Source organism: Aegilops tauschii, chromosome 5, assembly GCF_002575655.3.
Source record: "Aegilops tauschii subsp. strangulata cultivar AL8/78 chromosome 5, Aet v6.0, whole genome shotgun sequence".
In the NCBI taxonomy this organism is placed as follows: Eukaryota; Viridiplantae; Streptophyta; class Magnoliopsida; order Poales; family Poaceae; genus Aegilops; species Aegilops tauschii.
Window position 1 is genome coordinate 549,308,283 of NC_053039.3, and position 9,567 is coordinate 549,317,849.

The following is a 9,567-nucleotide window of genomic DNA, read 5'->3' on the forward strand; positions in this document are numbered from 1 at the left end:
GAGCATCCAGGTTCCGCTATTGGTTATTGACCGGAGACGTGTCTCGGTCATGTCTACATAGTTCTCGAACCCGTAGGGTCCGCACGCTTAACGTTTCGATGACAGTTATATTATGAGTTTATATGTTTTGATGTACCTAAGGTTGTTCGGAGTCCCGGATGTGATCACGGACATGACGAGGAGTCTCGAAATGGTCGAGACATAGAGATTGATATATTGGAAGCCTATGTTTGGATATCGGGAGTGTTCCGGGTGAAATCGGGATTTTACCGGAGTACCGGGAGGTTGCCGGAACCCCCCGGCAACATAATGGGCCTTAGTGGACCTAGGTGGAAGAGAGCAGAGGCGGCTAGGGCTGGGCCGCACGCCCCTCCCCCCTAGTTCGAATAGGACAAGGAGAAGGGGGTGGCGCCCCCCTTCCTTCTTCTCCCTCTCCTCTTTCCCCCCTCCCAAGTCCTAATCCAACTAGGAAAAGGGGGGAGTCCTACTCCCGGTGGGAGTAGGACTCCTCCTGGCGCGCCCCAAGGCTGGCCGCACCTCTCCCCCTTTGCTCCTTTATATACGGGGGCAGGGGGCACCCCATGGACACAAAAATTGATCATTATCTCTTAGCCATGTGCGGTGCCCCCCTCCACCATATTACACCTCGATAATATCGTAGCGGTGCTTAGGCGAAGCCCTGCGTCGGTAGAACATCATCATCGTCACCACGCCGTTGTGCTGAAGAAACTCTCCCTCAACACTCGGCTGGATCGGAATTCGAGGGACGTCATCGAGCTGAACGTGTGCTGAACTCGGAGGTGCCGTACGTTCGGTACTTGATCGGTCGGATCGTGAAGACGTACGACTACATCAACCGCGTTGTGTTAACGCTTCCGCTTTCGGTCTACGAGGGTACGTGGTCAACACTCTCCCCTCTCGTTGCTATGCATCACCATGATCTTGCGTGTGCGTAGGAAATTTTTTGAAATTATTACGTTCCCCAACAGTGGCATCCGAGCCTGGTTTTATGCGTAGATGTCATATGCACGAGTAGAACACAAGTGAGTTGTGGGCGATATAAGTCATACTGCTTACCAGCATGTCATACTTTGGTTCGGCGGTATTGTTGGATGAAGCGGCCCGGACCGACATTACACGTACGCTTATGCGAGACTGGTTCTACCGACGTGCTTTGCACATAGGTGGCTGGCGGGTGTCAGTTTCTCCAACTTTAGTTGAACCGAGTGTGGCTATGCCCGGTCCTTGCGAAGGTTAAAACAACACCAACTTGACAAACTATCGCTGTGGTTTTGATGCGTAGGTAAGAACGGTTCTTGCTAAGCCCGTAGCAGCCACGTAAAACTTGCAACAACAAAGTAGAGGACGTCTAACTTGTTTTTGCAGGGCATGTTGTGATATGATATGGTCAAAGCATGATGCTAAATTTATTGTATGAGATGATCATGTTTTGTAACCGAGTTATCGGCAACTGGCAGGAGCCATATGGTTATCGCTTTATTGTATGCAATGCAATCGCCCTATAATGCTTTACTTTATCACTAAGCGGTAGCGATAGTCGTATAAGCATAAGATTGGCGAGACGACAACGATGCTACGATGGAGATCAAGGTGTCGCGCCAGTGACGATGGTGATCATGACGGTGCTTCGGAGATGGAGATCACAAGCACAAGATGATGATGGCCATATAATATCACATATATTGATTGCATGTGATGTTTATGTTTTATGCATCTTATCTTGCTTTGATTGACGGTAGCATTATAAGATGATCCCTCACTAAATTATCAAAGTATAAGTGTTCTCCCTGAGTATGCACCGTTGCGAAAGTTCTTCGTGCTGAGACACCACGTGATGATCGGGTGTGATAGGCTCTACGTTCAAATACAACGGGTGCAAAACAGTTGCACACGCGGAATACTCAGGTTAAGCTTGACGAGCCTAGCATATAACAGATATGGCCTCGGAACACGGAGACCGAAAGGTCGAGTGTGAATCATATAGTAGATATGATCAACATAGTGATGTTCACCATTGAAACTACTCCATCTTACGTGATGATCGGACATGGTTTAGTTGATATGGATCACGTGATCACTTAGAAGATTAGAGGGATGTCTATCTAAGTGGGAGTTCTTTCAGTAATATGATTAATTGAATTTTAATTTATCATGAACTTAGTCTTGGTAGTATTAGCATATCTATGTTGTAAATCAATAGCTCGCGTTGTTGCTTCCCTATGTTTTATATATGTTCCTAGAGAAAACTAAGTTGAAAGATGTTAGTAGCAATGATGCGGATTGGATCCGTGATCTGAGGTTTATCCTCATTGCTGCACAGAAGAATTATGTCCTTGATGCACCGCTAGGTGACAGACCTATTGCAGGAGCTGATGCAGACGTTATGAACGTTTGGCTAGCTCAATATGATGACTACTTGATAGTTTAGTGCACCATGCTTAAATGGCTTAGAATCGGGACTTCAAAGACATTTTGAACGTCATGGACCATATGAGATGTTCCAGGAGTTGAATTTAATATTTCAAGCAAATACCCGAGTTGAGAGATATGAAGTCTCCAACAAGTTCTATAGCTAAAAGATGGAGGAGAATAGCTCAAGCAGTGAACATGTGCTCAGATTGTCTGGGTACTACAATCGCTTGAATAAAGTGGGAGTTAATCTTCCAGATAAAATAGTGATTGACAGAATTCTCTAGTCACCATCACCAAGTTAGTAGAACTTCGTGATGAACTATAGTATGCAAGGGATGACGAAAGTAATTCCCGACCTCTTCGCGATGCTGAAATCGACGAAGGTAGAAATCAAAGAAAGAGCATCAAGTGTTGATGGTTAACAAGACCACTAGTTTCAAGAAAAGGGCAAAGGGATAGAAGGGGAACTTCAAGAAGAACGGCAAGCAAGTTGCTGCTCAAGTGAAGAAGCCCAAGTCTGGACCTAAGCCCGAGACTAAGTGCTTCTACTGCAAAGGGGCTGGTCACTGGAAGCGGAACTGCCCCAAGTATTTGGCGGATAAGAAGGATGGCAAAGTGAACAAAGGTATATTTGATATACAGATTATTGATGTGTATTTTACTAGTGTTCGTAGCCACCCCTCTGTATTTGATACTGGTTCAGTTACTAAGAGTAGTAACTCGAAACAGGAGTTGCAGAATGAACAGAGACTAGTTAAGGGTGAAGTGACGATGTGTGTTGGAAGTGGTTCCAAGATTGATATGATCATCATCGCACACTCCCTATACTTTCGGGATTAGTGTTGAACCTAAATAAGTGTTATTTGGTGTTTGCGTTGAGCATGAATATGATTTGATCATGTTTATTGCAATACGGTTATTCATTTAAGTTAGAGAATAATTGTTGTTGTATTTACATGAATAAAACCTTCTATGGTCATACACCCAATGAAAATGGTTTGTTGGATCTCAATCGTAGTGATACACATATTCATAATATTGAAGCCAAAAAGATGCAAAGTTAATAATGATAGTGCAACTTATTTGTGGCGCTGCCGTTTAGGTCATATTGGTGTAAAGCGCATGAAGAAACTCCATGCTGATGGGATTTTGGAATCACTTGATGCTTGCGAACCGTGCCTCATGGGCAAGATGACTAAAACGCTGTTCTCCGGAACTATGGAGAGAGCAACAGATTTGTTGGAAATCATACATACAGATGTATGTGGTCTGATGAATATTGAGGCTCGTAGCAGGTATCATTATTTTCTGACCTTCACAGATGATTTGAGCAGATATGGGTATATCTACTTAATGAGACAGAAGTCTGAAACATTTGAAAAGTTCATATAATTTCAGAGTGAAGTGGAAAATCATCGTAACAAGAAAATAAAGTTTCTATGATCTGATCGTGGAGAAGAGTATTTGAGTTACGAGTTTGGCCTTCAGTCAAAACAATGTGAAATAGTTTCACTACTCACGCCACCTGGAACACCAGAGTGTAATGGTGTGTCCGAACATCGTAACCGTACTTTATTAGATATGGTGCGATATATGATGTCTCTTACCGATCTACCACTATCGTTTTGGGTTATGCATTAGAGACAGCTGCATTCACGTTAAATAGGGTACCATCTAAATCCGTTGAGACGACATCTTATGAACTGTGGTTTGGCAAGAAACCAAAGTTGTCGTTCCTTAAAGTTTGGGGTTGCGATGCTTATGTGAAAAAGTTTCATCCTGATAAGCTCAAACCCAAATCGGAGAAATGTGTCTTCATAGGATACCCAAAGGAGACAGTTGGGTACACCTTCTATCACAGATCCGAAGGCAAGACATTCGTTGCTAAGAATGGATCCTTTCTAGAGAAGGAGTTTCTCTCGAAAGAAGTGAGTGGGAGGAAAGTAGAACTTGATGAGGTAATTGTACCTGCTCCCTTATTGGAAAGTAGTTCATCGCAGAAACCAGTTTCTGTGATGCCTATACCAATTAGTGAGGAAGTTAATGATGATGATCATGGAACTTCAGATCAAGTTATTACTGAACCTCGTAGGTCAACCAGAGTAAGATCCGCACTAGAGTGGTACGGTAATCCTGTTCTGGAGGTTATGTTACTAGACCATGACGAACCTACGAACTATGAAGAAGCGATGGTGAGCCCAGATTCCGCAAAATGGCTTGAGGCCATGAAATCCGAGATGGGATCCATGTATGAGAACAAAGTATGGACTTTGGTTGACTTGCCCGATGATCGGCAAGCCATTGAAAATAAATGGATCTTCAAGAAGAAGACTGACGCTAACGGTAATGTTACTGTCTATAAAGCTCAACTTGTTGTGAAAGGTTTTCGACAAGTTCAAGGGATTGACTACGATGAGACCTTCTCACCCGTAGCGATGCTTAAGTCTGTCCAAATCATGTTAGCAATTGCCGCATTTTATGATTATGAAATTAGGCAAATGGATGTCAAAACTGCATTCCTGAATGGATTTCTGGAAGAAGAATTGTATATGATGCAACCGGAAGGTTTTGTCGATCCAAAGGGAGCTAACAAAGTGTGCAAGCTCCAGCGATCCATTTATGGACTGGTGCAAGCCTCTCGGAGTTGGAATAAACGCTTTGATAGTGTGATCAAAGCATTTGGTTTTGTACAGACTTTTGGAGAAGCCTGTATTTACAAGAAAGTGAGTGGGAGCTCTGTAGCATTTCTGATATTATATGTGGATGACATATTGCTGATTGGAAATGATATAGAATTTCTGGATAGCATAAAGGGAACTTGAATAAGAGTTTTTCAACGAAAGACCTCGGTGAAGCTGCTTACATATTGAGCATCAAGATCTATAGAGATAGATCAAGACGCTTGATAAGTTTTTCAATGAGTACATACCTTGACAAGATTTTGAAGTAGTTCAAAATGGAACAATCAAAGAAAGAGTTCTTGCCTGTGTTACAAGGTGTGAAATTGAGTAAGACTCAAAGCCCGACCACGGTAGAAGATAGAAAGAGAATGAAAGTCATTCCCTATGCCTTGGCCATAGGTTCTATAAAGTATGCCATGCTGTGTACCAGATCTATTGTATACCCTACACTGATTTTGGCAAGGGAGTACAATAGTGATCTAGGAGTAGATCACTGGACCGCGGTCAAAATTATCCTTAGTGGAATAAGGATATGTTTCTCGATTATGGAAGAGACAAAAGGTTCGTCGTAAAGGGTTACGTCGATGCAAGTTTTTACACTAATCTAGATGACTCTAAGTCTCGGTCTAGATACATATTGAAAGTGGGAGCAATTAGCTAGAGTAGCTCCATGCAGAGCATTGTAGACATATAAATTTGCAAAATACTTACGGATCTGAATGTGACAGACCCGTTGACTAAAATTATCTCACAAGCAAAACATGATCACACCTTAGTACTCTTTGGGTGTTAATCACATAGTGATGTGAACTAGATTATTGACTCTAGTAAACTCTTTGGGTGTTGGTCACATGACGATGTGAACTATGGGTGTTAATCACATGGTGATGTGAACTATTGATGTTAAATCACATGGCGATGTGATCTAGATTATTGACTCTAGTGCAAGTGGGAGACTGAAGGAAATATGCCCTAGAGGCAATAATAAAGTTATTTTTTATTTCCTTATATCATGATAAATGTTTATTATTCATGCTAGAATTGTATTAACCGGAAACATAATACATGTGTGAATACATAGACAAACGTAGTGTCACTAGTATGCCTCTACTTGACTAGCTCGTTGATCAAAGATGGTTATGTTTCCTAGCCATAGACATGGGTTGTCATTTGATTAACGGGATCACATCATTAGGAGAATGATGTGATTGACTTGACCCATTCCGTTAGCTTAGCACTCGATCGTTTAGTATGTTGCTATTGCTTTCTTCATGACTTATACATGTTCCTATGACTATGAGATTACGCAACTCTTGTTTACCGGAGGAACACTTTGTGTGCTACCAAACGTCACAACGTAACTGGGTGATTATAAAGGTGCTCTACAGGTGTCTCCGAAGGTACTTGTTGGGTTGGCGTATTTCGAGATTAGGATTTGTCACTCCGATTGTCGGAGAGGTATCTCTGGGCCCTCTCGGTAATGCACATCACTTAAGCCTTGCAAGCATTGCAACTAATGAGTTTGTTGCGAGATGATGTATTACGGAACGAGTAAACAGACTTGCCGGTAACGAGATTGAACTAGGTATTAAGATACCGACGATCGAATCTCGGGCAAGTAACATACCGATGACAAAGGGAACAACGTATGTTGTTATGCGGTCTGACAGATAAAGATCTTCGTAGAATATGTGGGAGCCAATATGAGCATCCAGATTCCGCTATTGGTTATTGACCGGAGACGTGTCTCGGTCATGTCTACATAGTTCTCGAACCCGTAGGGTCCGCACGCTTAACGTTTCGATGACAGTTATATTATGAGTTTATATGTTTTGATGTACCTAAGGTTGTTCGGAGTCCCGGATGTGATCACGGACATGACAAGGAGTCTCGAAATGGTCGAGACATAAAGATTGATATATTGGAAGCCTATGTTTGGATATCGGGAGTGTTCCGGGTGAAATCGGGATTTTACCGGAGTACCGGGAGGTTGCCGGAACCCCCCGGCAACATAATGGGCCTTAGTGGACCTAGGTGGAAGAGAGCAGAGGCGGCTAGGGCTGGGCCGCGCGCCCCTCCCCCCTAGTTCGAATAGGACAAGGAGAAGGGGGCGGCGCCCCCCTTCCTTCTTCTCCCTCTCCTCTTTCCCCCCTCCCAAGTCCTAATCCAACTAGGAAAAGGGGGGAGTCCTACTCCCGGTGGGAGTAGGACTCCTCCTGGCGCGCCCCAAGGCTGGCCGCGCCTCTCCCCCTTTGCTCCTTTATATACGGGGGCAGGGGGGCACCCCATGGACACAAAAATTGATCATTGATCTCTTAGCCATGTGCGGTGCCCCCCTCCACCATATTACACCTCGATAATATTGTAGCGGTGCTTAGGCGAAGCCCTGTGTCGGTAGAACATCATCATCGTCACCACGCCGTCGTGCTGAAGAAACTCTCCCTCAACACTTGGCTGGATCGGAATTCGAGGGACGTCATCGAGCTGAACGTGTGCTGAACTCAGAGGTGCCGTACGTTCGGTACTTGATCGGTCGGATCGTGAAGACGTACGACTACATCAACCGCGTTGTGTTAACGCTTCCGCTTTCGGTCTACGAGGGTACGTGGACAACACTCTCCCCTCTCGTGTGTGCGTAGGAAATTTTGTGTGTGCGTAGGAAATTTTTTGTGTGCATCACCATGATCTTGTGTGTGCGTAGGAATTTTTTTGAAATTACTACGTTCCCCAGCAATTGCCCTCCCCAAGATGGGAGAGTTGTTGGTGATGATGATGACGATGATTTCCCCCTCTGGGAGGGAAGTTCACCTGGCGGAATCGCTCCGCCAGAGGGCAAAAGTGCTCCCACCCAGGTTCCACCTCGAGACGGCGGTGCTTCGTCCCGAAAGTCCTCACCTAATTTTTTTCTAGGTCAAAATGACTTATATACTAGAAGATAGGCACCGGAGGTGGGCCAAGGAGGGCACAACCCACCAGGGCGCTCCTGGGTGCCCTGGCACGCCCAGGTGGGTTGTGCCCACCTGGTGGGCCCCCTCTGGTAGCTATTTGCTCCAATAATTCTTAAATATTCCATAAAAATCTCTGTGAAGTTTCAACTCATTTGGAGATGTGCAGAATAGGTAACTCTGACGTAGCTTTTTCGGGTCCAGAATTCCAACTGCCGGTATTCTCCCTCCTTGTGTAAACCTTGCATATTATGAGAGAAAAGGCATTAGAATTACTCCATAAAGCATTATTATGCATAAAAACATTGTAAATAACAGTAGGAAAACATGATGCAAAATGGACGTATCAGGCGTACGCCTCGATTAAAATAGTACTTGTTAAATCAGTGGAAATACTTGTAGGACTACAAAAGCTCACACATGCAGTATTGTTGGGCTAAGAAATCAGGCCCAGTTTACCAGAGGCCTCGGATTCAGCTTCTGGAGCAACAACCCATTAGGACAGCTGAGCTAGTAATTAAAAAGTGGTGTGGAAGATTGCTATATACACCAGATTTGACGGTAAAAAACACTTCAATCAGCAAAATAGATGACCAGAAGAGGATATGGATTATGTGTGGTTTTACAGTCTACATTGTTTTCATGGCATCATAAAAATCTTTGCATATCCTGGATACAACCTTTCTTTGCCTAATGTGTACTACTTTTCTCTTCCGCCTCTATTTGTAGGAGTGTAGCAGAGCCAAAGACAAAACCCAAACCTCAATCCCTATGCATCCCCTTCTCAATAATTGATGCAGTCTCCATTCTCTCCACCCCTTTGATTGCAGCCTATGCTACAAGCATAAACTTATGGGGATGTGCTTGCAAGTTAGTTGTAGACGCAAAAGCAAAATGAAGGAGGAAGGTTGTAATGATTTTGAGGTGAGAGTGGACAAAAGTAAATATCGTAAATGAATTAAAAGAGCACAACATAGCGAATAAAGTGTTGAAACCGACAGAGGATTAAGGAATTCTTAGGGATTCCGGGATTTCCATTGATATGTGTCTAGCGTAACATATGCTACTGCATAGTTCTAAGCTAGATACTCGATTCACTTTGTGATTGGTTGGATCCGGGTACAGAATGTGTTCTACTCGAGGTAGACTTCATACCACGCATGCCACTACCGTAGTTTCCCTGCTCCGGTTCTCACTACGTTAAGGGTTTCCGTGGACGCTGCCTTGCTAAGGGTTCTCTGTTACTCCCCTATCAATTCCAAAGGCAAGGTTGAGAGACTTATACTATCACCTCGAATTACCTGAACATCCTAACCTTTAAAACAACAGTAATATGCTTTGTGGCCTTATGGTAAAAATGCTGGGTGGGGCCCCTTCACAACATTCGCGGAGGCTATTAAACCAAACACTCAATAGAGAATCTCATATCCTTATAACCGTTTAGCTCATATACATACTAAGGTTCATCCATATCCTTGAAAACTAAGGAAACTACTCACGCATGGAGA